Source organism: Sturnus vulgaris, chromosome 3 (genome assembly GCF_052056855.1).
Source record: "Sturnus vulgaris isolate bStuVul1 chromosome 3, bStuVul1.hap1, whole genome shotgun sequence".
Lineage (NCBI taxonomy): Eukaryota > Metazoa > Chordata > Aves > Passeriformes > Sturnidae > Sturnus > Sturnus vulgaris.
The window spans coordinates 23,201,623-23,226,893 of record NC_142245.1 but is presented as its reverse complement, the minus strand read 5'-3'; the positions used below and the strand labels follow the sequence as shown (position 1 = coordinate 23,226,893).

Sequence of the window (25,271 nt, the reverse complement as noted above, 5' to 3'; positions counted from 1 at the left end):
AGCCACCATGCCAAAACAACTCAACCCCAAAACAATCGATATCAACCCTTGAGTGCCTGCTAAATGAGTGTGACTGAAGTTCCCAAACTGACACATCAGCCAGATGCCCAGATTTGTGAGCACTCACAAAGAGAGCTAATTGACAGTAAATCTGGCAGCTGTTTCAGCTTTATGTTGGTCAGAGTTTATAGAGCCAGGCTTTGCAAACAGTGCTAGAAACCCCTATCACTGTTAGAGAATTTTTTGTGCATCTGCTATTACCTATGATCTATTCACCCAACAAACTGATACTGTTTAACATGCTCTTGCCTTTCTGCAAAGGGTTAATACCACCAAATAGAGGGGAAAAAATGCAGGAACAAACCGGAACAAGAAGCAGCCTGAGCCCTTTGCTAAATGAACACATCCTCTGTGCAGCTGAACTGCACACACAAAGCTATACAAGCACCTAAATGCCGACTGCATTTTGAACTACTTTATCTCTGTATCAGTGTACAGGATCAAGCTGTAATTACATTTTTATGACCAGTTTATATTCTTAGCAAATTCAGCTAAATGGAATAGGGTAAGACTATTGTACATGTTTAGAAAATGATGGAGGCAAACAACCAGAACTTGCCAGTTTCAAAAATGTTTTAGTTTACACTATGCAGTATGAGCTTTTATATTGTCTGTATATTCCAACTGTGCCTCAAAGACCCCAACTAGACACGCTGTCATGACATATGGCTACCATGAATTTATTTATAACTTTGGGATCTCTCCATGTGCACAATGAGATGGAATAGGCATGTAGACAGTGTACTTCACAAAAGGACTGATTGGATTCAGTGTCAGATGTAATAAGGGTTCTTCATAAATCACAAAGTTTTTGAGAAAAGCTATCTGAAGGTACCCAAAAAGGGTACAGATGAATTTTAACATGTTCTCTGTATATTGCTTCATACAATGAAAACAAAAGGAGACCTGAAGAAGGGGTAGAAAGTATTTCTTCCTCTGTGTGACTTCTCTCCTTTAATTTACTTCAAGTCTGAGAGAAATGCTCTTTGATGAATATAAGTATTTAGCAAAACCCAGCAAAGACCACACAAGTCATCTTCCCAATCCTATAAATATCAAAACTCCTGTGACTGTGATTCAAGACTTAACGCTACAATACATTAAAGGGACAGTTTACAGGAATTAATTGTCCAAATTGTACGTCTTATTTTTAATAAGAATATCAAAATAATAAAATATTAGTTACAAAATGCTAGAGAATGCAATTAACCAGAAACTGCCAAGCTCATCTTTGAGAAACATTGACTCTGTATGTGTGTGTGTGTGTCTGTGTGTGTGTGTGTGTCTGTGTGTATGTGTGTGAAATAAAAAAGTAAAAACAACTCCAAATAACATTCCTTGCTGCTGTTATTAGAAATTATACAAATCTACACCTATGGTATTAGCACATTCCAATGCCATTATGTCCCTCCTTTGCACTGGCCCTGAGTAGCACATTCACAAGGGGAGAAGAGACTGTAAGACTGGGGACACAGGTTATCTCCTCTTGGAGGGTTTGCAGGAAGAACTTAATGGGACAGTGAAAGTTTTATAACATAAAGATACTCCTGAATCAATGCAACTAAGTGTGCAACAATTCCACAATATGAAAGTGTTTTTCAGTCCTAGAGTCATTGTTACATGTCACCAGCTACCTGCTGACATCCTCTTGTGGGCTCAGTGAGAATGGATATGGAAATCAAGATTTAACCAAGTCTCTAAAATGATTACTGAAAATAATTTTAAAAGAATCCTTATTTGTGTTGAAGATCTAAATAAAACACCATTTATTTTCTTTATATAGACAGTAATTCTATCCTGTATCTAGATTTTCATTGCAGCACTTAATGCTGTATAAGATTGCAGATTCTTGTCCACTTAGAAATAGCAAAGTAACATTTAGAACACACATTTTCTCAACGCACAATCAGGAATACTGATTAAAAAAATGTGTCACCTTGTTTTATGGTTCAAATGTACTATAAAAATGTTCCCAAGAAACATCTGGTTTGTATTCACACCAGTTTGGTTTAAATACATGTCAACAGATAATCCTCATATTCCAAGTTGAGTGAAAACAGACCTTTTCAGCAAATTCGGCCTCACTCGAATTCATTCTGAAATAAGTGATAATTTCTACGTTTTTTTTGGTGCAGAATATCATCCATTAGTGTTAAAACTCTCAATGAACTTCAAAATCTTACTGTGAATAATCAATTCTTACCTCATCCTGTTATCACTGATCTCAGCGACACAGGAATATATTCTAAGGGATCATTAAGTAAACAAGACTGTGCCTTTTTAGATTTGAAATTATATTTTTCAGAGAACTGACAACAAGCATTGAAATTAATCATAATAGCCCTTATTACAGATGCACTCTTACTTTCAACAGCTGAAAACTATTTCTTCTCGGTGCAAAATTTAAAATTTAAATTTTAGCATTTAAACAGAACAGCAATCATGAAAGAATAAAACTGCAGCACTTCTCAAGAAGCAAAAGGATAAAACCTGGCTTTCTTCATCTGCATTTTCAAACCCTTACAAAGATTGCAGTAAAGACAGCATAACTACCCAGGAGGTAGGAAGAGTACTACACTGTAACCACAGCAATTAAAAGCAATCTGAATCAGAGAAGTTACAGCAAAATCAGGCTTAGTTTTAAGTATTCTGTCAAGTGTAGTAGAAAGGTTAAAAAAATAATGTTTTTTCCAGATTACAAAGGGTTTTTAGGACATAAGCTACCATGACAAGTTATTGTAATGAACCTTTCTAAAATGCTAATAAAATGAAAGATTTCATGAAAATTAAATCAAAGGAAGTTTTTTTTGTAGAGTTTTGAACAATATTTAAGCAGTATGCAACTCAATCCTTAAAAATAATCTCACTTTCGTAACACAAATCAAATTTAAAAGGCAAAAAAAATCAACTTATAATTAGGCATGTGGTAGCACTGAAATGCTTTTTCAAAAGTAATTTAGTGATGTTACTGGGATGAGGAAGGAACCAAGCTTTTGTAGGAAATGTCTCAGTTCCAGAAAGTATGCCAAATCAGACAGGAGCTAATTAGAAAGCCTAGAACACCCTGCTTTTACAACAACATAGACATAACAATCAATCTGTGGAAAAGGAAACCAAGAAGGAGAAAAACTCTGCTACCCAAAAACCTACACTTCAGTCGTGCATCACTTCTGTTAGCAAGAAATGTCACTGAGCTCCACAGGGACAAGGTCATGGCCCACTTGCAAAACACCTTTACCTTACCTTCATTGCTTCTAAATAGAGCAGAAAGAAGATACCATCTCAGAATCATTCAATTTAAAAAATATTTTAAGATCTAAACATGCAGAAAAGTCAACAAAATTGAAGATTAAATTCTCATAGGGCAACTTCTGACAACATTTAAGTCTGCTGCCATGATATGTGTTCATGCATTGGTTTTGCCTCTGCTGTGCTTTCAACTGAATGAATAACAGATTTAGGATTTCTGCTAAGCATTGTGTTCACCAGAGAAATGTTCCACAGTGCACAGTGGAACTCTGCTGTTTATGGAAATTTCAAAATGGTAGTCATGATCTACTGAGTCCATTTTCAACATCTTACATTTAGTTAGACATTCCAAGGCAAAAGACAAATTCCAAAGAATTTAGAAACCTAAACAGTTACAAAAACAGGAGCCTTTTGGGAAAACAATGAGGTTTTAGCTTGTTTTAAACTTCTTTTAATTAGCAAAACATATTTCTCATTGTGATTTACAGTATACCACAGATGTTTCTTTGGGAACTTAATAAAGTTATCGACGTCAAAAAAAAAAAAAAAAAAAAAAAAAAAAAGGACTTGGTGGATACAGTGGATACAGAGGAAGCAACAAAAAGAAAACAAACAGAAGACAACAAAAGTTTCAAAGAGCCTGAGCTGCATGGAGGAGATTTATGTGAAACATTTTGACTTTACGAGGAGATTTATGTGAAACATTTTGACTTTACGCTCTTGGAAACTTTGATCTAAGGGTGGAGGTGGGTGAGGACAGGAAGGATTAGAAGGGAGAACAGAGAAATAGGGCTTAATCTATTTCTGAATTTTGAAAGCCATATTTAATGTAAGTTTTCAAGTTGCACTGTTGGTACACAGCAGTGGCAACTACAAAAAGTTCATAAATTCTGTAATTCATCCTGTCATGACAAACACTAACAGGTAATAATCCTGCACTGACCTTGAGCACGGGCTAGGTGAAGTGACAAAATGTCAATTAGAAATTAAGAGACTTATGAAGTAGTTCATATTACATAAAAAGCTATGATGGCCTTATTATATGAATTAAACTTTGATTGATTCACAGTAAACCATGAGAAAATTTGTTAGAGCTGAATGCTTTGAACTCTTAACAAGATTTGAGAAAGAAATAAAAAGGCACCTTTTTTACTAAGTTATCCAAATTTTCAGTCATGTAACAAATGCCACAAATGGAATAAATCCATTTGTGAGATTATTAGACTACAACAGAACCTGGAAAGCTACCTTGTTTCAGTTTATAAAGATGCTGCAGTTGCTGTTCTGCAGAAAGCAGGCAATGGTCAAAAGAAACAGGTAACACCTGTAATGTGCAATTTCTAATTCTCTCAGGTACTTACATGATTAACAGCTTTAACATTATGCTCACCATGTGGCCCTGATGGGCATGATACACCTCCTGTCTTTGTCAGAAAGCACTGAACAACTTACCCAAAACACCCTGTGGCAGACTGCATATATCCTAAATTTCTTGCTCACATCTTTACTTCTCTTTTCTACCTGAAAAGAGGAGTCATCATGATCAATGACAATTCTGCTTTCCTCAGAGAAAGGAAGTTAACATCCAAGGAATAAGATAAAGTAATTGAAAAAAGAAAGAAAGAAAGAAAAAAAAAGTCATGGATCCTTTACTTTGGTGCTGCTAGAAAGACAGGAGACTGCCATGAAGAAAACAAGAGGATACTGACTTAGTGCCCATGCCTGATCAAGGGCTGCTCACAAGTAACAGCAGAACTGCACACACTTTAAAAAATCTTTTTTTAAACTTTAGTGTTCTCATATACCTTCACCATCCAGACTATCCCCACTTCTACAAAAACTTCTGTCATGTCCCTTCTTGACTCCCATCTTCCCTCATTAGATTCAGAGCCACGAGTGTAATAAATAGCTCTAAGGGTAACTGCCATTCTCCACCTTGCATAACGTAACCATCTAATGAGAAAATGGTATCTCAGATACATTTCAAATGCATCGTGTTTGCTCCAGAATGAAAAAGCCAGACTGCAAGAACTGACTTGACATTCGGCCCTGGATCATACCACAAGGAAATCCTTAGGACTGTGAAGGAGAGTAGCATGTTCAAGTCACAGAAGAAATTCCCAATTAACTTTTTGGAGAGCTCTCACAAATCACGAGTGCAACATTGCCAAATCTCCTCTACAGCCACAGGAAAGGTGCAATTATCATTTAGCAACAAAACAGCAACTCCTCCAGGCAGAACTAAATCACAAACATCATACTGAGAAACTGAAATTGCTCCTCCTCTCCCTCTGCCCTCAGGCTTATAATTAAAGGAAACTCAAAAGAGATCCTCTTTATTTCTATTCCTTGAAAACAAAGAGCCCTGTTGAATCAGGGAGTCCAGCTTCCACCAGAAACAACTTCTAGTCTGCCCTGAAAAATGGTTTCCAGACATAGAAGGCAACAGAAAGTATAAAGTGCCTTTTTTAAAATAAGATCAATGGATCTGTTAAATGTATGTGGACCTTAATAAGTCTCATAAGAATTAGAATGCCTTGATTATGCTAAAAAGCTAGATGTTTTCTGATAGAAGGGTAACTGACACTTAGAAGTGAAGAGAGGCCATCATGGAACTTGAAGAATAGCTGTTAATTATTACCTATGTGAAAGCAAAGGGCTGACAGGAGGACAAAATTAGGTGCCAAATTTACGTTTCTGCTGGAACTACCGTTTTTAAGTGTCCACCTGGGTTGAAAATGTTAAGCTCTGAGCTTATGTTTTGCAGGTACTCTGTTAGCCCACTTGGATTGCTTTGTGAAAATATTTCCCAGCTACTTACAGGCCATTTCTGTCTTTCAGCCTGTGGGAGCCATTCCATGCCTGATAGCTGTTCTCAATAACTTCCATAAGGACACTCAGTACACTGAGCAAATTCAACCTCACTTTCTGGGATGGGAATGAGTAGAATCCATAGCTCTGCAGTCGAGGGCATTTATTATGCAAGACTCACACACAGACTGATACTGCTCAGTGCTCACAGACTTCCTGGAAGGTTGTTTCTGATAGGGGGCACCACCTCAAAGCCATGAAGGGCACACAGAAAATTCCAGGAAAGCTTCGCTTCCAACCACAGGACTTCTTTTTTCTAGGTTTAGAAGATTATTTAACTGTTTTGCAGGGAGGTTCTAGCATAGGCTGGTACACCACTGCAGAGATGTACAATCAGTACAGATTTTCTCTTCAAGTTACAGTAAGCTTTGCAATGATATTCTGGTGGCTCATTCAGAAGCCTGCTTTATTGTCAGCATACAGTCATCCAGGTGACTAAATGGTGAGGTAAGCATTGCAAATTCCCCCTTCAGAGGAGATGCAGTGTAATCTCCAGACAACATAGCCCAGGGCTCCTTTGGTGCACTTTGAGCAGTTATCTGTGCAGCAACACATTTATGGGTCCAAACACAGTTCTGTTTGACAGGTGTGTCCCTAGCAGCATGTAACCAGGAACACCTTAGTGGAAGACTAGCAGCTATGACATTTCTAGAAGCTGAGTAATCCAGGTTTTTGATGGAGAACACAGTTTTAAGAACATCACAAATTTACTGGTATAATTTTCCAGATTTTCTTTTTTAAGGTGGCTGAAGGAGAAAGGCTTGTGATCCTGAAAGCTTGCCCACTCCTCTCCTCTCTTCCTCTGTATGACTTAATGTAATTAAAGACACAGCTACTCTCTAATAACCACATCATCCTCCCTTGGAATGCTCTGGGACAGCACAATTCAGCTCAGGCTTGCACTGCACCACACCATCACCACACTGCACAACAAAATCCTCCAAATGGCAACCATCACAAACAGATGCCACTGTATCACAAAGAAAGGCTGAACAAGAAGGACTGCTAACATTGAACAGTGCACTGGCACACAAAAAGGGCTGAACCTCTACTTCCTTCAATTTTCAGTTGAGACTTTGGCTAAGCCTACTCAAAACCACTTGGGAATAGTACAAAATCAACTATTTGGTTAAGTTGTGGAATGAAAATATTCCTAGTTTAGATTTAGTTCAGATTAGTTTAGTCTATATTTAGTTCAACACTTATCTTTCAAATAAATAGACCCTTAAACTAGAGGGTGAGAGCACGCTGATGCAGACACATCAGTCCTATGGGGACAGAACTTGGCACACTCAGTTTTGCCTTCTGGAAATTTCAACCTACTTTGCAGCTCCTCTACAAAGACCTTTATTTGGTGCTTTATTTGGTGTTTTATTTGGTGCTTATTGTATAACTCTTGGTGAATTTTTTATAGATCTTTCACTTGTTCACAGTGACTAGTGTACCAGAAGTTACTTGATGACAGAGTTCCTTGTTTCACATGGTCCACCACATTTTCTTTGAATATGAATGGCTGGGAAGATGCCATCTCAAATTAGAGACCTGACTGCTGTCTGGTCTGTCTAGAGAAAGCAACAGCTCTGGAAGACAGACAGAGAGTCACCGACTTTTATGAACAATTTCACAAAAAATCCCAACCAACCCAAGCAACCACAAACCACAACCCCCCGCCACCTGCATTCAAAAGCGATCTAAAAGGACCCAGCAGCTTTTTAATACCCAGTTGTGAAATACAAAGAGTTACAGTAAAGAGTGTGTAAGCTTTGTCTATCAAGTACTACTATTAAAAGCTTACACATGTGGCCCAGTATCCTTTCACATTATCTGATTCCTAGAAAAAGGCCAAGGCCAGCTCCAACCCCGGACTGTAAACAATTCCAGGCTTCAGCCTTTCAGAGTCCATGACCACAAAGGCTGCGGAACATCCTCGGGCTGCTCTTGAGAGGCGGACTTGGCAACTGGAACAGAAATGAACCAGCATTCTTTTAACATTCTAGATACAAGCTACTGCTGTCATTGCTGTAGTTGAGAGAATGACCGTAATATCAATGGCATCCTTGACACGATACTTATGTAATAATTAATTGTGGGGAATGTCGTGTTCCAGCGGGCGTAGAAACCATCCCCCGGGGTAATGCATTGCTTTTCTTCACTGGGAGAGCACAGTAGAGAGCCAGAGCAGCACGCTTTGCTGTTTGCCCTCGCTCGCAGTGCGACACACAGTTATCCTTTCACTCAGCACCCCGCACAGGGAGGTTTGGCAGGGGCCCCCTTGCTGCTGCCAAATAAAGGCGAATCCACGGCACCACACAAAGAGCCCCGTCAATGTTTCCGAGAGCCACCAGCCCCCGGGAGCCGACGGCAGGGCTCGGGCTCTGGCTGTCCCGGCGGGCGGCTCCCTGCCCCCGCCACCCTGAGGGGGACGCGGAGCCCGAGCCCCACACCTCACGTGACGTGACGTAAAGTGACGTGACGCCGCGTGACGTCACCGCGCCCGCCTCCCACCGGCGGCGGCGCCTATGAATAGGCGTGCGGGGCCGCGCAGGCGCGCGCCCGCGCCGTGACGTCACCGCGGACTCGGGCGCGGCCCCGCCCCGCCCGGCCTAGCGGGCACGGCGCTCCCCGCGCTCCCTGTGCTCGCTCACCTTCTATTTTTATCTCGCCTTTGTTCCTCCGGGCCCGCCCCGCCGCCGCGGGATGGACAGCGGGAGGGAAGGAGGGAGGGAGGGATGGCGGGGTGACGCCACCCGCTTCCCGGAACGGTGACGCGGCCGCTGGAATGCGCGGGGGGCTGCGCTGCCTTAAAGGGGCAGCGCCGTGGCGGCCCCGCCTGGGGGGGCGGCGCTGACGGACGGGCGCAGCTGCGGGGCCGGGGGGGCGCGGGGCGGCCGCGCTCTGCCCCGCACACCGCGCATCGCCCCGCACACGGCACCGAACGCCGCGCACCTCCCGAGGCTGCCGGGGACAGGGACCCCGCCGGGCCGGTCCGCGGCGCCCCGGGTGCGGCCTGAGCGCGGCCCGAGGTGTGCCCGCCCCGGCTGTCCCGGGCGATGCTCCCCGCGTGTGCTCCGCGTGTTCTCTCCATCACCGCGCCCGCTTCCCCGGAGCGCGGAGAGAAGGGAAACGCCGGGTCTGCCCCAGGGCAGCAGCAGCAGCGTCCGGCCGCCTCCGTGGGGCTAACCACAAAGGCACATCGCTAATAGAACGATGCTAATTTGCAAAGAAAGGATGCCTTGATGTATTTCCTGTGCGTTGCCACGCGTCACACAACAGAACCAAATACTACGAGTAAAAGCTTTATGCTTATGTGTTAGGCATGAACTGTTGTACATAATAAAACACAATTTTAACTCAGCCTGGAGCTGAGGGCGCCGAACTACAGGTGTTGTCCATAGTAGGTTATCTCTGGGTCGGGGATGTGCTCTGAAATAAAGCCCCTCACTCATTATAAGGTCGAGATGATGCTGTACCCTCATATTTAGATCATGGCTCGTAGGGAAATCTGGGGGGGGTACTTAGTCACCTATGGCATGACCTGATATTGCCACTCAATTTAGTAACAACAGTTGGTTTCTTATAGGACATGTGAGATTTAATTTATTATCCGTTTCTAGGATAAGTGGAGGGAAGTAAAATAAAGGCATGAGATGAGTAGTCAGCAGATGAAGGAGAAATGCTCAGTGGGATGGAGCTTCCAGAGAAATGTAAGTCTTGTCTCCCTCTCAAATAGAACATTAATGGACATGCAGTTACTTATCAAGAAGAGATTTTTAATACGTTGCCCTAGGTGATTTTTTTTTCCTGACAAAAATTATATGGTTATGATTTTCAATTCAGGTTTTGCCTTCTGCTTACTTTTGAGCCTTTTATTGAATAGCACAGTGGAATCCGTCAGAATGCTAAAATTCTTGTGTTCTAAGAATGGCGTTTCAGCCATCTGGGGGGAAAAAAAAGCTTCCCTTTACATTCAGATGGTATATCCTATTCGTCAGGATGGCACGTGGGAATATTGATATATGTTTGAGCATGTAAAATCCTGGTAGGCAAATAGCAGAGGAACTTGTCTGTTCCAGAAAAAAAGAAGTGCTGCAGCTTAGCCCTGAGATAGCCAGTGTGTCACAGATGTTTGTTTCCTTGTCTTTAAACCCTGGAAGAAATTCTGCTCTCACTGGCCATTTGTCTGCTTTAAGCTGGGACAAGATATATTACACGAACTTTTAGCTTGTTGAAGGACTTCTGGCTTTTTGCATTATGATGCAAACATGAGCTGAAAGGGTGTTGGTTTTCTTTTCCTAGCTGATCACTAGCATTAAGTAAACCAAGAAAGAGGTAAAATTAATAAAATATCAGAGGAGGTTGGCTCTGAAATGCGATCTAATTAAGATGTCAATTTAAATAAATCACTTACTGCCATTGAAACTAAATAATGAATGTGAGAAGCTGTTTATGTGTGAAAGAGATCTGAAGTTTTCTTGGAAAAGTAATTGTTTAAAAATTCAGTATTTTTCATTCTTATCTTATAAATAATCAGGCAGGCTATTCTCTTACCAATTTTGTGTTTCAGTGAATCTAAGTTTGATTGTCACTTAAGCTTCCTTATGAATAATTATCGTCATAATTTCATATCACTCATTTAATGAAAGTTGTTTTTTCCCCCTAAAACCCCTAACCTACTTCTATCATACCAACAGGGGCATTCAGAAACTGGCACTGAGGTGCTGCTCTGATAAAAGTTTTCTGTTTCCCTGTGACTCATTTGACATTAACATAATTATGCTAGAGGAGTCAAAGTGATTTTCCAACTATGAGTAATGCACAGCACTAGACCGAATGTTTACAGGACACCGAGGCATATCAGCCAGCTGAAGTAACCAGCTGCTGATAACAGCTGAAGTAAGTTGGGGAATTAAAAAGTCTTATAACACAATTACCCTTCTTTGGCACTCGGTGTCACGCTCGGCTGGGAGGTGTCGTGTGCCCTGCGGGGAAGGATCCAGAAGCAGGGCTGGAACGAGGAGAAGACCGAGCCCGTGGGTAGTTCACACAACAAGTTCTTCATAGTTTTCTTCCCACTTGCATATTTATGGCAGAGTCGTGCTCAAAGGGGAGCAGTGATCTTTTCAAGAAGCGGCTTTATTTACCAGAGTTCATTTCAAAACACAAGTGACACACATCCTCTCAGCCAGGAAAACAAGATCAAAATGAAACAACAACAGCGGCAACAAAAAAAAAAAGAGATCATCTCACAGGTGCTTTGAACCATATATGTGGGAATAGCACAAAAAAAGAAAACCAATGAGGATAAGGCAAAATTGAGTGCTGTTACCACAACATCTTTTCTCTGTAATTAAAGTATCTATGCAGGCTAGTGATAAAAAAATACAGAGAATTACAATGAATATGTTCTGTATAAATAGCAGAAACAGTAACTACACAATGTATTAGCTACATGAAAAAAACAAAAATGAAACAAAATCTTATTGGTCTAGACTTGTTTCAAGTGTTTCCTGAAATTTTTAGAAATTACCGACTTCTCAGGATTTTAAAAAACAATTAGAGAAATAGGTTGTTTTTCTTTTCCTGACTTGGTTTGTTTGTTTGCATACAAGTAGATTCTTGACTGAAACTGGGTCACTTTGTATTTATAAGTTTAACAACTTTGGCTGGATATCCTTCGGATGAGGCCTGATTCAGTAATGTGCTGAGCACCCAGAACATCACTGGTTTCATACGTCCCACAAGGATTAGCTGTGAAGGTAGAAAGCTAATTTTGAAATACCAGCTCAAACCCACTACAATTTGCTAGAATGCTAGAATGGAAAATAAGCTGTTAACAACTTCCTTATAAAATACCACAGTAATACAAGTAGGGGAGAGTGTCAAATGCAGAAAACAGTGCTGATAGCAGAACTGTTAGCAGAAAGAATGTATTGCAGGAGACATATCTGAAGAATTCAGAAGAAAATTGCACGTCACACTGCGTTTTTTATTTCACAAGAAAATCTGCTGAGGTCAGATGCTTGGCATGCTCTGATTATCGTCACTGACTCTCAGAGCTGGATGGGGACCAGAAATGGGGAAAAAAAGATTTTTCATGGCTGAGAAAAGCTGGAGGAGGAAAGGTTCGCCACAGTACCTTGTACTTACAACATTCCCCATTTGCCAGGAGAGTCAGGACTTGGAGGTTTTCTGCTTTCTCTGCTGTTTTTCATGCTGCGTGACAATAAGCAAAAATCTAAATCTGTTTCCTTCAGTTTGGCCATCTCTTACTTACTAAGGGATGGCTTGGTGGAGATGGCTTTGCATTCCAGCTGCTACTACAACGACCAGCATGAATGTATTTAACAATGTTGATAAAATCAGCCAGCAGAGCCCAAAAAAACATAAACAGAACAATCCAAGCCCTATCAACAGAAATAAATTCCCCCAGCAAAATTTAGCAATCTTAAATTTAATCTGAATTGCTATAAGCTCATCCAGGACTGCAGTTTTATAAATACAAACATCCACCTCCTTTGCACTGGATTTACATATGTGTTCACCACTTTTAATTACCAATACCCCTAATTACCAAAGCTCTGCCCTTGGGTCACGTTGCTAAAATGCATTCCAGTATTACAAGAGCAGATTCCTGTACTTCAGGTGTTATTCCTTAGAGTAACACAACAGATGTTTGTAACGCAGTTCTGCTCAGCTCCATACCTACCTGGAGTCCCCTAATAAAGCAGCCTTGAATCAACACCTCTGCAATAATCTGCATTTCTGCCTCTCCCTTTCCCACCTGGCTTTAGAAGAATTGTCTTCTTTTAATGGTGTTCAGAACAGCTGTACCCATGCCCCACCTTTTTTCTTCTTGGGGGAAGTACCATTTATTTGTAACATTTATTTCGTATTCTGTGGTGAACATACAAGCAGTGCAAATTCCAAGTGTTTAACCTTTGTTCCTTGTCAAAGCTTTGCAAATTAACTTAAAATAGCAGAGTGAAAAAGGCACCATGGGGCATTTTCTGGAAATAACTGATAACATCTTGCAAGTACTGCTTGCCCTTACTAGTTGGTTGGGTTTTGTTGTTGTTAGCTTGTTGTTCAAGGTGAGCTCCCAAAACAAAACGTTCACAGACAATTATTCAGTGCAGAAAGTCGTTATGGTTGTAGCAAGCATGTAAAAGTAAACAGGTCTATCAAGACTTGGCTTATTTTCTAAAATATAGGAAAATGAGCTGATAGTAATTTTTTGGTGGGTTTTCAGAGTATATATATATATAGTAGCAAGGCCCAATGTTTCTGTAATGAAAATAGCTATTTTGGTGATAACTGATAATATGTTACTCTGAAGCAGCAGCAGAATACAGTTGGACGTTCATACCCATGCCAACAGCAATGAAAATAATTTCATCCCGTTCTTACCTGGCTCTCAATAACCTTCTCCCCAGGGGTTTATTCTATGATGCTGTGTGGCAGGTCCCTCATGTGACTCAGTACTTTTCAGAAACATTATATATTGTAATAGTTATACTTAGAAATATTGAAATTTTTATTGAAATATTTAATTTGAATAATAAGAAATAATTTTAATATATAATATATATTATATAAAATTTATATACTATATATAAATATATTAATATATGTCAATTTAAATATATGCTATGTGCAGATTTATTTTTATAATTTGTTTCACAGAATGACTTCTCTTAGAAAAATGAATTTACTAAGGCATAAATTTTATCACTGAAAAACCAGACATTAGATTTTGTGCTATATTAAAGCCCCGTCCTGCTGACACCTATGCACGTGCTTAAATTTAAGCATATGAGTAGTACCAAACTCACTGGGATTACATGCACAATTAAAATTAAGTATGTGTGAAACCCTTTCAGGTCAGGATTTCCAAATTCTTTCACTTTCTTAAAGAAAAAATCCAAACTAGTAACTACTCATTCATATAATCAAATTGCAGTGATATTTATATCAAGGGACTTAACTGTTGTTTGATAGGCAAAGTAGCTTATGAAAAAAATTTTTACTCAACAAAATGAAACCCTCCAATACTATGATTACCTGCCTGAGTGGCTGTCTTTTCTGGTAGGAAAGAAAAATTGATTCTATAACACTTGGAGTATCAGCTGAGATGAAGATGCTTATTTTACAATAAAGAGACACATTTCTAATAAGAGATTTTTTTTTATGTGTACATTTCATTCTTCTGTCAACACGAGTTTAATGTTTTCAGAAAAACTCTGAACAGTATTTTACTTTGGTATGGAAATATGCATTTTGTTTAGAAGTGGTAGTGAGCTTTGCTAAATCACTCATTAAAATATTCACGATAGCTCTGTTACATTACGAGTTCAAAATAGATGATTGTGAAAGTATTGAGACTTTCTGCTCTCTGAACATTTCCCCACCTCTTTATAAAAGAGAGTTGTCCCTGGTCATCGTGCACTTAGATCATCACAGTAGAAAACAAATTGGTTTCTTACACCTTGTTAATAATTGCTGTTCTTTCCACTGTACAGTGGAAACTAACTGGAGAGGCTTGGGAGCTGGTAAAGTTCCCACAAAACCTCAGCCACCCAAAATCCAGTCACAGCAGTACCTGACTCTACATCCCCTGTCTTACATGACTTGATTTTCAGCTGGAAGCCTTCAGCCCCCTGAGGTGGATCAGCCAGCAAGGTGTGCAGGGAGCAGCTCAGCCTCCCCAGCAGGAGATGGGGAACCACTTATGCCTCATGTTATAGGGAGCATCTCTGTCCTCTTGAGAGACACAAACCTGAGATCCCAGCCTGTGCACTGACCTCTTCTTTCTAGTTTAGCAAGGCATCACTCCTCTCTTGCAAATGCTGGTGGAAGGATGAGGTGGTGCTGCTTCCTTTAAGCATCCAGTAGGGATATGTAAAAGCCAGGTACAATTCCAGTGGCTGCCAGACAAGGTTTAATCTCCTACTTCCATTGATCTGGGAGGTTACATGAGCTACCAGGCTCTAAATGGGGACAGGAGCACCCTCCATGTTCCTTGCTGAGACCATGCAGAAAATAGAGAGAGGACAGTTGGCTCAGTAGGAAGAGACTCTTCTTTCTGATTCTCGCTCCCAGGGTTGCTCCAAGATTTTACACAAGCATTTTTTAGGAGCAGAAACATAGCCTGTTACACTCAATCCTTTAAAGCAAGTTCCTGAAAAGGCACCTGTTCTTTGAAAGGCATGACTACAGCATGCAGTTGCTCACTGCCCCTGCATAGGATAGGCACCATCAGAAAACACATACTTTGGAGGACCTAGGGAAAGATTTAATATCAAGAAACCATTGGACATTGTCCTGAGGAAGGCTCCTAACTGAGGAGCAGATGTATTTGAGCACTCATGCAGAAATGAAGCTTTGAGTGAGCATAGGAACATGAAGGTTGTTCATTGTGGCATATATGGGGTCTGGGTACCAGCGTGTTTGATAGCCCTGGAAAAGGGTTATGTATAAAGGAGCTTGGGATTTGCTTGCCTTGGGTTACTACAGCTAGTCCATTCTAAAGCTCCCATTCTAATCCATCACAAGAGAGTTTGAAAAGGAGGAGGAGTCTCGTAGGAGGAGCTCGCAGAAGGAATATTTCCAGTGTAAAACAAACAAACTATAAATATTCCAGTATAAGGAAAGGATGTGTACTGGGTGAACTTTGAGATGTGCTCCAAAAATATGCTGCTGACCTCTCACTTGACATGATCTGTTTCCCTATTAAACTGTAATATAATTAGGGCTTGCTCTAACCCTGTCACTGATTTAATACTTACATCGATGGAAATGTGGCCTCACAGATCATAGAGAGAATAAGGTATACATGTGAAGTCTAAAATAATCCAGGCATAGTAGAAGGAGGGATGGCCACAAGAAAACGCTTATCTCTCCTACCATGCAGGATATTTAGATGTCTTATCATATAAATGTATATGGATATTAGGCCAAAGGTCTTTGAGAACTTGGAATCAAAGCTCAACTCTTTTCATAATTGCAGGTGAATTGCACCTGAACTGGAGTCTGAGGATTCACATAAGGAAGTGAAAAGGGAATTGGGAGCAAAATGAATTGAAACTGGGAGTTGAGGGCAAAGACACTAATATTGACCAAAGAGAGGATTTGAAAAATAGATGATGACTCTGCTGGTAGGCAATCATGGTGCTAAGAGTCACCATGATGATGAAAGTTGGTGATGATTAGCTCATTTCATCTCATCTCCTGTGTCTGCTGAATTTCACCCATCAAGCCTCCTGTGGAGCTCTGGGAGGTGCTGGGAGAGACATGGATGGGTCTTGGCTAGGGTATATCATAGAAGAAGGGTGATCACAACTCCCTGGGTTTTGGAAGAGTCCCTCTAGGGCAGGCACATGCACAAATAAATAGGAATCAACGATTAGATTTTGTCAGGAAGCCAAAGGATGCTGAAGTGCCTCAGTTACACAGGAATGAGTTTAGAGAGAAGGTCCATTAGAGATCTGTCCTACCTATACCCTGTGGTTGGAACACCCATGAAGGGGGAGAAGTTGCATCAGTTACAGCACCTTATTTATTTGTAAAAATATGTACAACAGGCATTTTAAAATAAGAAAAGGGCCACTGTTTGGACATATATTCAAGTTGGTGATGAAGCCTACAAAACCTACAGACGCTTAGACATCTCCATGAATATTTTAAGTATGCACAACATTTATGGAAAAATAAGTTTATAGCTTACATTACATTATTTATAACATAATATAACATAACTTGTATTGTATTATAATGTTATTGTATTATAACGTCATGTTATGTTATGTCATGTCACGTCATATTTTTTATGTTATTATAGTGACCTTTAAAAATTGTAAACCAACCCCCAGCAACTTGAGTCCAAGTTTAATGCCCCCACTCTGCAAAGAAAGCTGTGCACCTCACAGTTGCAGTGAGAACCCTTTTTTCCCTGCAAGCACTCACTGCATAACACGTGGCTGATTTACAGCCTGAGTTCGAGAAATTTCACAGACCACTAGAGAAGTTTTGGAGAAGATTTTGGAGCCTAAACATCCACTTTTGCATAAAGTGTAGATCACCTGTAAAAAAAGACCTGGTGAATTTAAGTGTTGCCTGCTAGGTTGCATGTTCTCTCTACTTCATACAGATACTTTAATCACAAAACCAATCATCAACAAAAGACATCAAGCTAGGGCATCCCAAGTCAAATTTTTGGTGGTGAAATTAAATTAGTTATGCCAATTTATATCTGTGGGGAATTCATGGCTTGTTTTGGGTACTCTGTCATATCTGTGCTCCAGCCACGAAGCTGATGATTTATCTCACATTTTTTCTGATACAATATGGAACATGTTGGCTTATGCAAGGGCAAGAAATATTTCTTCACTAACAAGGAAACTACCTTCCCCTCCCGAACATCTCTTCAAAATGGGATGGTAGAGCATGTTTTCCTTTGATCAGCTTTGAATTTATAAGGAAAAAACCCAATAAATTTAAATATTATTGAACTACATTTTCCCTTTGCGGGAAAAAATATAGGATCTACCAAAATTCTAAACATTTGGGTTTTTTAGAAAAATTACAGTAATTATTCTTATTTAAGGATCTGCAACTAATTAATTGATCAGCCCATATGTTTAGGAAAATGTCTCTCTAACAAGACACAATATTAGACCTTGCCAGGTGCTCTCAACACAAGTGTGTTAGAATAAATATAATTACACAGAAATAAGAAATAATATTTATAGAGACTGTGTGAGATCTTTGTTAATAGCTAGTCTTAAGTTAGGTAAGGCTTTTGCAGAGAATATTTAGCCATGTATTTAATTGCTGTGCTGAATCTGGGCTTCTATTTAGCAGTTGAAATATTGTCATCATTTTTAGAGCTCAGTATAAAACTCTTGTATATATAACAGAACTCTTGTATATATAATAAAAACATACCAAAAATCTTTACTGGGGCTGCTAAATACTACTGCCACACATACATTCAGTAGTAAGAATAGATAGTAATGCATCAAGATAGCAAAAAAAGGCCCATAAGAGTGCTAATTAAAATTTGACCTGAAAATAAAATACAGCAGTTTATCCAGTAGTTCCTTTTGGGAATCTCAGCTACTTTACCCCAAGGCATGAAGTATTATCTATTTCAGCAGACTGGGAAACAGAACAAAAGGAAGATTATCAGATTGTCTTCACAAAGATGGTGAAGAAGGAGCCCTCTCATTTCCCAGCTGTCCTCATGTTATTTCCAGTGTAGGACTAAAGCCCAGCTCCACAGATGGAGGCTGTGCATGGTGAAAATAAATTCCCATCTCTTCTACTTAACCATCTAACCTGCAATGTGGAGTCGAGCATTGCTGTGAGCCAGGACATTCATGGCCCCAAACTTCCCTTCTAAACTTGGGCTTAGTGTTTTAATAAAACCCCATCGGTGAGAACACTGGGTCTGGAGAGAAAGACCCGAGTTAGGCTCTCACCTCTGGCTGAGTGGGGTGAAACTTGTGCCTCTTCTTTCTGAGGAGAAATGATCTAACACACACTGATCATCTGTGCTGTTTGGGGACTCTTACTCGGTGTGACTGTCCCTCAAGCTCTCCTATGCTGAAGTTTTGAGCCGATTAGACAGTAAAGCAGATGGTGCCTGACTTTTCAGCCCTGTGGTGAGGACATGCCCCGGACAAGGGACATCCTGCAGTCTGCTTTTCTCGCTCTGTAACCATTCTGCTTCTAAGGGTCACTGCAGAGAAGATGGACCCTACCCAGCATGGATAGCATTCCCTGCTGGACTGACATCACTTGGGAAGCCCTGGTGGGTGTAGTGGCACCCTGAGTCTTCCCCTGTTGCTGAGGTTGCCTCAGCAGCAGCCTCACAAGCCCACAGAGCAATCAGGGTTTGAGTTCAGGGGGTGCAATCGAGGCAGTCTCATTTTAAAGCTGTGTGCAGCTCTATCAGTTTCATTTTATTTACTCTTTGTTCTCATTATCTGGGTGAGTTACTGTACAGTCAAAGCCAAAAAAATAAACCAGGGGAGATAAGAGGCTGAATGAAGGTTATGATCATTCATGTGCTCCTTTCATGGCAAGGCGCATGTGAAGGAGGTGAGAGGACAAATGATAAGCACAGTGAAAGCTGCAGTGGCAGCCTTGTTTTAATCTTCTGTAGGTTGTAATCTGTGCCATACAGTGTTTCTATTTGAAATGGTATTTATGTAGGAATCAATGTTTAATAATTAGAAAAGCCCATTTTTAATTATGATGGCAAATTGTAACTTATGTATTTACCACACAGACGAGATGAGCTGTTTAAAGTGTCATAAATGGTATTAAACTCCAGAGTATTCTTTATATATGTGCACAGTTTTAAGAACAATCAATAGGAACAGCTGGTTTTTATAGGGGGTATGTGTGTGTGTGTGTGTTTGTATTTGTGTGTAGCAGCATGATTAATTCCATAATGTGTCCAAAATGCCTGTAACTTAGCACTGTAAAAATAGATATATTCTCTTTCTTGCTTCCTCTCATCCTTGGTGTTCACCTGGGAGACAACAAGGACACAAACCATAATTACATTAGTCCACCCAAGGGAAGCATACACCTTCAGCAAGTAATTCCTAGCCCTTCTTCCAAGTTATTTCAAGAGGAGAGTTTTGTATGCTGAGAACCAGTGTGACTAAATGCTGATTTTTTCATAGTCTCCGGGGGCTAAATTTCTCTCTCATTGAATTCAATGGGAATCTTTCCATTAACGTAAAAAACATCTGGATCAGGTCTAAGTACTTTCATTAGTGATCATTTTTTTACCTGTAAAGACATAGATGAAGTACAGAATGAACCTGTAACTGATCTCAAACAAAATCTGGGATGCTTTTAGAGGGTGGAAAGGATAGGGAGAGGGAGATGAAGGGCAGAATCTGTGCACAAGTAGTTTTCTTGCCATGAACTGGATGGGACTATAAAAGCACTTTGTGGAGATATAATTTACATTTGCCTGAGGGCAGTTAATTTACCTGACCTATCATTTTGCTTGTTCAGTGAGTTTGTTATGTTCAGTCTGGTTTAAGATGTGATTCTTCCATATGTGGGATCTATTTTTCTTGTTGTTCATTACCTGGATGTACCCAAAGAGATAACAAAGTTTAATTGCAGGTTATTGTGCTTGGGCAGCTTCTAGGCTGGTGCACAAAGTCCATCTGATAAAAGAAAAAAACCTTGAAAATCTTCGGCAAAAGGGAACTAAAGATATACTTGACTGGGGCAGTGTCAGGGCTGTCTCTCAGCTGGAGAGAAGAGATGTTTGTATATCTTACACCCCCACCCCACACTTCTGAAACACTGCCTATAGCAATGACTGAAAACCTTCTGGATCTTTAATTTAGTAATGTTGCACTAAAATCTGTGGTAATGCCAGAATGCACCAGAATCTGGTCCTGAAATGTATGTGTGGCACCCAGTGGTAATTTTGTTATCAGTGCCTCCATCTCATTAAAGGAGAAACAAAAAGGAAAATGATAGAAAGCAAAAGAAAAATTGAAAATTAATCATTTAAATTTAGGAAGCTTCCAGGCAGAACCAAAAGGACCAATGGGAGAAAAATTGCTGGGAAAAAAGGAACAGAAAAAAGGGGGATGATGAAATCCATGGATACAGGGAGGGAAAAGAGAGAAGTGAGAATAGTACAAACAGGGAAGTGGAAAAAGGAAAGGAGAAGCTGTGATTTTAAAGAAATGGTAAAGGTAACTTACAGAAACAAAGCAAAAGAGATCAGGGAATGGGATTTTAAAAGGGGAGAATAAATGAAGAGTAAATGGATTTACAGGATTGTGATGGGAGAAGGCAGTAAGGAAAGAAAGAAAATCTGAAGAGGGAAAAACAAAGAGCAAAATAATTTTATCTTCAGTGTTAAAGAATCAAAGCAGTTAAAACAGAGCACCTATTTCCCTCCACAAAACATATGCTCATCTGCTTGAGAGGTATTAAATGTAGGAGAGTAGCAGCATTTGCTATACAGTCTCAGTGAGAGTGTTCTCTAACCCTGTGGTTTTTAACTCTCATTTTTGTCCCTTTTAGGTTCGTAGAAATCAAATCCTTCCAGAGTGAATTTTGTCCTTGTTACTGTAGGTTTGGAGGGGGTTTTATTCACATTTTGGAGAAACCCTTGCAAGTAGCCCACAGATGCCCAGAGAGTCCCCAGACAGCTGCTGAAAAACTCTGGGCTGGGTGGGGATGGCTGATGCTACTTCTGCTGCTGATTGCTCCCTTATTTCAGGCAGTAGCAACCTAGTGCTGGAAAAACTGGTCCCAAGTTTCAATCCTGGTGGTAGTCCAGCCAAATGGGAAAACTATCTCAAAATCAGTGCATGTTTTGGTGAACAGGGGAGTCTTGCCACACAGATTCAGACCTGAATGTACCACACAGCAAAAGCTATGATGGAGGTTAGTCCCCATCAGAGAAGTAGAGAATAATATTTCAGGCAGAGTCAGAAAACCTGATTCTGTGCAGATTTTACCACATGATAACTCTGATTTATGGAAACCTATTTCTCTTATATGTGCTGTGCAGGGAAAGATTTGTCTTGTCAAGGCTACAGTAATTTCAAAACTTAAAGCAATTCAAACCACAAAAGACACAGAGAGGCAGGTTTTACTCATGTTATCACTACACATTTGATTTGTTTACACCTCATTGTATTTTCATCAGACTGAACGGGTTTAATGGAACTGTGTGACCAGAAACCAACATAGGATCTGGATGGGACATGGAGATTTTAATTGTGTTGCTCTGACTGATGTCCTGCAGCAGCATAAATGTTAGGACAGGAAAAAGCTTCTGCTGTGAGATTGGGAGTCTGTTCCTCTGTATGATGGTGTCTATAGCTCTTTTTAGTAATGAGACAGCTATATTTTAATTTTAATCAAATATCCACAGCGTGTGAAGTAGTGTCAAGGGATGTAGAGGCAGGACTTGGTCAGAAAGAGCTAAGGGAAAGAATTCTTTTCTCCACACTGGAGACTCCTGGAGGGCTGTGAGGAGCTTTTCAGTCTGATTTCTCTGCAGAGGGAAAAGAACCCGGTACACATCAGCCTGAGTGATGAGCTGCTGTACCTGGCCTAAGGGAAACAGAAGTTAAGAACATGGATGTTACGTCTGTCAAAAAAACGCTGTTTCAGGGGAACTGTCCCCTGCAGTTTGTGACAAAAGAGAGAAATGGATTGGAAAAGGACTGGTAGATGTTGAGGGGGAGGCAAATAAAAGATACTTTATGAGATGGAAAATTAAACTGGCAAGAACATCAGAGCATCTGGTGGCTGTACTGGGTGTTACTTTAACTTCCTGATAGTCTTAATTTTTTAATTTTTTTTTTTTTTAAACTGGGGTGTGATCCAATGTCTTTACTGAGAATAACTTAGCTTTGGTTTCAAAAGTGATCTGGATAAAACCTATACAACACGGTGGAGCTGGGTTTATTTTTCATTGTGGTTTCATTTTCTTTTTTCACTGAAGAGTTTCAAGCCAGGACATGTTTCAGTGGCCTAATCTCAAACACGCACAGGAACAGTTTCTGTGTTTGCTTTGCAGGGAGGAGCCAGATCACTTCAGGAGAACTTCAAGAATGAGCACAACTGGTTTGCTGTCAGATTTTAGTGCTGGCTGCAGCTCGTGGGCAATAATGGGACCAGCAATGTGTAGCAAACAAGTAGATGTCAGTGGGCATCCACAGCTGGATAACAACACTGCGATTTCCAAGGTATTTCTATCCACATGGAAGGAAGGAGATGCTTTTTCCTCCCCTTATTCTGCAACACTGCTCTGCTTAGCTGAAAATACTCCAAATACATTCCCACGTCTGATACAGCTACCTAAATAAGGACAGACAGTTGCTAAAGTTCTGTCATAATTGCAGCAGGCACCTGATCTTGGCCACTAAAACCAATGTTGCTAACACATTTCCACAGTGCTTAAAATTTTCCAACCATCTTTTGGGAAGAAATTTTCCATGTTTGGCTTCTGCTTGAGAAGAATTTTTTTCCTTCTAGGCTTGAGAAAAACGGTGCCAGCTGTCCTTGAGCACAGCATGAATTATAAAATTATGCCTCTGAAGTAAAAAGAACTTCTTAGGCTGTACCAAGGTGAAATAAAAAGCTTGCTCTAGACCCTTCTGAAGAGCAAACTTTTTGCCTGGCATTATACTTGACACTGATTTACCTTGATTAATAAAAATGCAGCAATAACTATGTTTTGATAGAGCTAAGAATGATTTATCTAGAGGTGAGTGAAAAAGCTTGAAGCTCACAGGAGCTGTAAATGGAGAGCTGCCAGGTAGGTCAGAGGAGTTCTCTCCTGCCCTCACAAAGTGCACTTCTTTGTTTGCAGAGAACAGGGTGCGACTGCACCTTCCACAGGAGGGAAGACAGCGTCACTACTCCAGACTCCTTCCTTTCCCACCAGACCAGTATTTTGCTTTCAAGAGCAGGCAGCTAAATGCAAAATAGAAGTGTTAATTTTGCAAAGTTACCTGCACTTGAACATTAAAAAAGCTAAATTTACTACTCCCGTCTGTGTGGCCAATACTATATCTATATATCTATATATCTATATATCTATATATCTATATATCTATATATCTATATATCTATATATCTATATATCTATATATCTATATATCTATATATCTATATATCTATATCTGTATCTATATCTATATCTACATCTATATCTATATCTATAACATCTATATCTATATCTATATCTTTATCTATATACATGTATATCTGAACAACCACATGCACACAGGGACTTTCAAACTACTATTAGAAATCTATATCCTTGACAAAATGCTCCAAGTAATTAAAATATCCCAGAATATACGACTCAAGACATATTACCTATTATCAAAACTGACATATTGAACATTGTAAAATTAATCAACCATTTGGGGCACTTGATTGGGATATACATTTTATGTATGAAGGTATACATTTTATATTGGTTTAGTTACAATATCCTCAAGCATGAAACATCCTGGTCTTTCAAGGCAAAGTACAGAGACTTGAAGACAGGTTTAATAACATGTCTTATATATGAATTATTATTGTACTGGATAATCCCATGCATCTGTCTTTGTAAGCTTTCTGTGTCTCCTCCCGGTAAATTTTTTTTTGTGTGTGTTTTGTTTTTGTTTTTATTTTTGTTACATCTTATTTTCTGGCACTTTGAAGGCTGTTAGAAAGTATTTTCTGTCTGTTAACAAACCAGAGGATAAAAAAAAGAACTAAACAAAAACCCCTTTACCACAGCCACAACCGTATTTCCCTCTCTGCTGTAGGAACTCCCTGTTTTTTCATGAAATCATAAGGAAATAGCATGCTGCTGTGTTTTAAGAAAAGTTTAAAAAAATACCCTAACAAAACAAGCAAAACCCCCAAACAGTGCTATTTTTAGCTTTCTTTAATTTCATTAAACGGGTCTTTCCTCCTCAGAGTAAAAAACGAAGCCTTCTCCTTGATGTGAAATGAACTTTTAGCTGTCATCTAAAGGAGCGTGGGGAGGAGGGGGGAGAATGGAAGGAAAGGAGCGGGGAGCGGGGGGGGGAGGCATGAAGGCATGAAACATTTTTTTTCTCTAGAGAAAGATCGCTTTTCAGTCCTTCCGAAATACAAAAAAATTCACAATTGCCACTCTTTTTTTTTTTTTCTTTTTTTTTTTCTTTTTTTGCACGTCGCGAGAGGGGACGTTGCTTTACTGTCAGAAGCAAGGAAACTCTCTCAGAGTCTTAATAAAATAAATAAATAGATAGATAGAGAAAAGGGAGAATGGTGAAGGGTGAAGGAGCAGGGGTCTGTCGGGGTGCGGAGGGATGCTGCCCGGCCCGGTTCGGCTCGGTTCGGCTCGGTTCGGCTCGGCGGTGTCGCTCCGTGCCGAGCGGTGCCGAGCCGTGCCGTGCCCGGCGGGGAAGCCTTGCATCACCGCCACGGGCCCGCTTCCCTCCTCCCTCTCTTTCGGAGAGGCTATTAATAGCATGACATCAGCCAGGGACTCGCCGCCAGAGTAAATACCAGCGCTGCCCGCTCGGCTATAAAAGGGGGGTGAT

At 40.2% G+C, this 25,271-nt stretch overlaps 1 protein-coding gene across 1 annotated transcript in view; it reads right to left on the bottom strand.

Annotated features, from left to right (window-relative positions):
- The window catches only part of PACC1 (proton activated chloride channel 1), a 78,459-nt gene extending 69,524 nt beyond the window's left edge, over nucleotides 1–8,935 (bottom strand). The window contains exon 1 of the mRNA XM_088161198.1: nucleotides 8,826–8,935. The gene's annotated coding sequence lies outside the window, so the exon portion shown is untranslated. The remainder of the gene's footprint in view (nucleotides 1–8,825) is intronic.
- Between the last annotated feature and the right edge of the window lie 16,336 nt (nucleotides 8,936–25,271).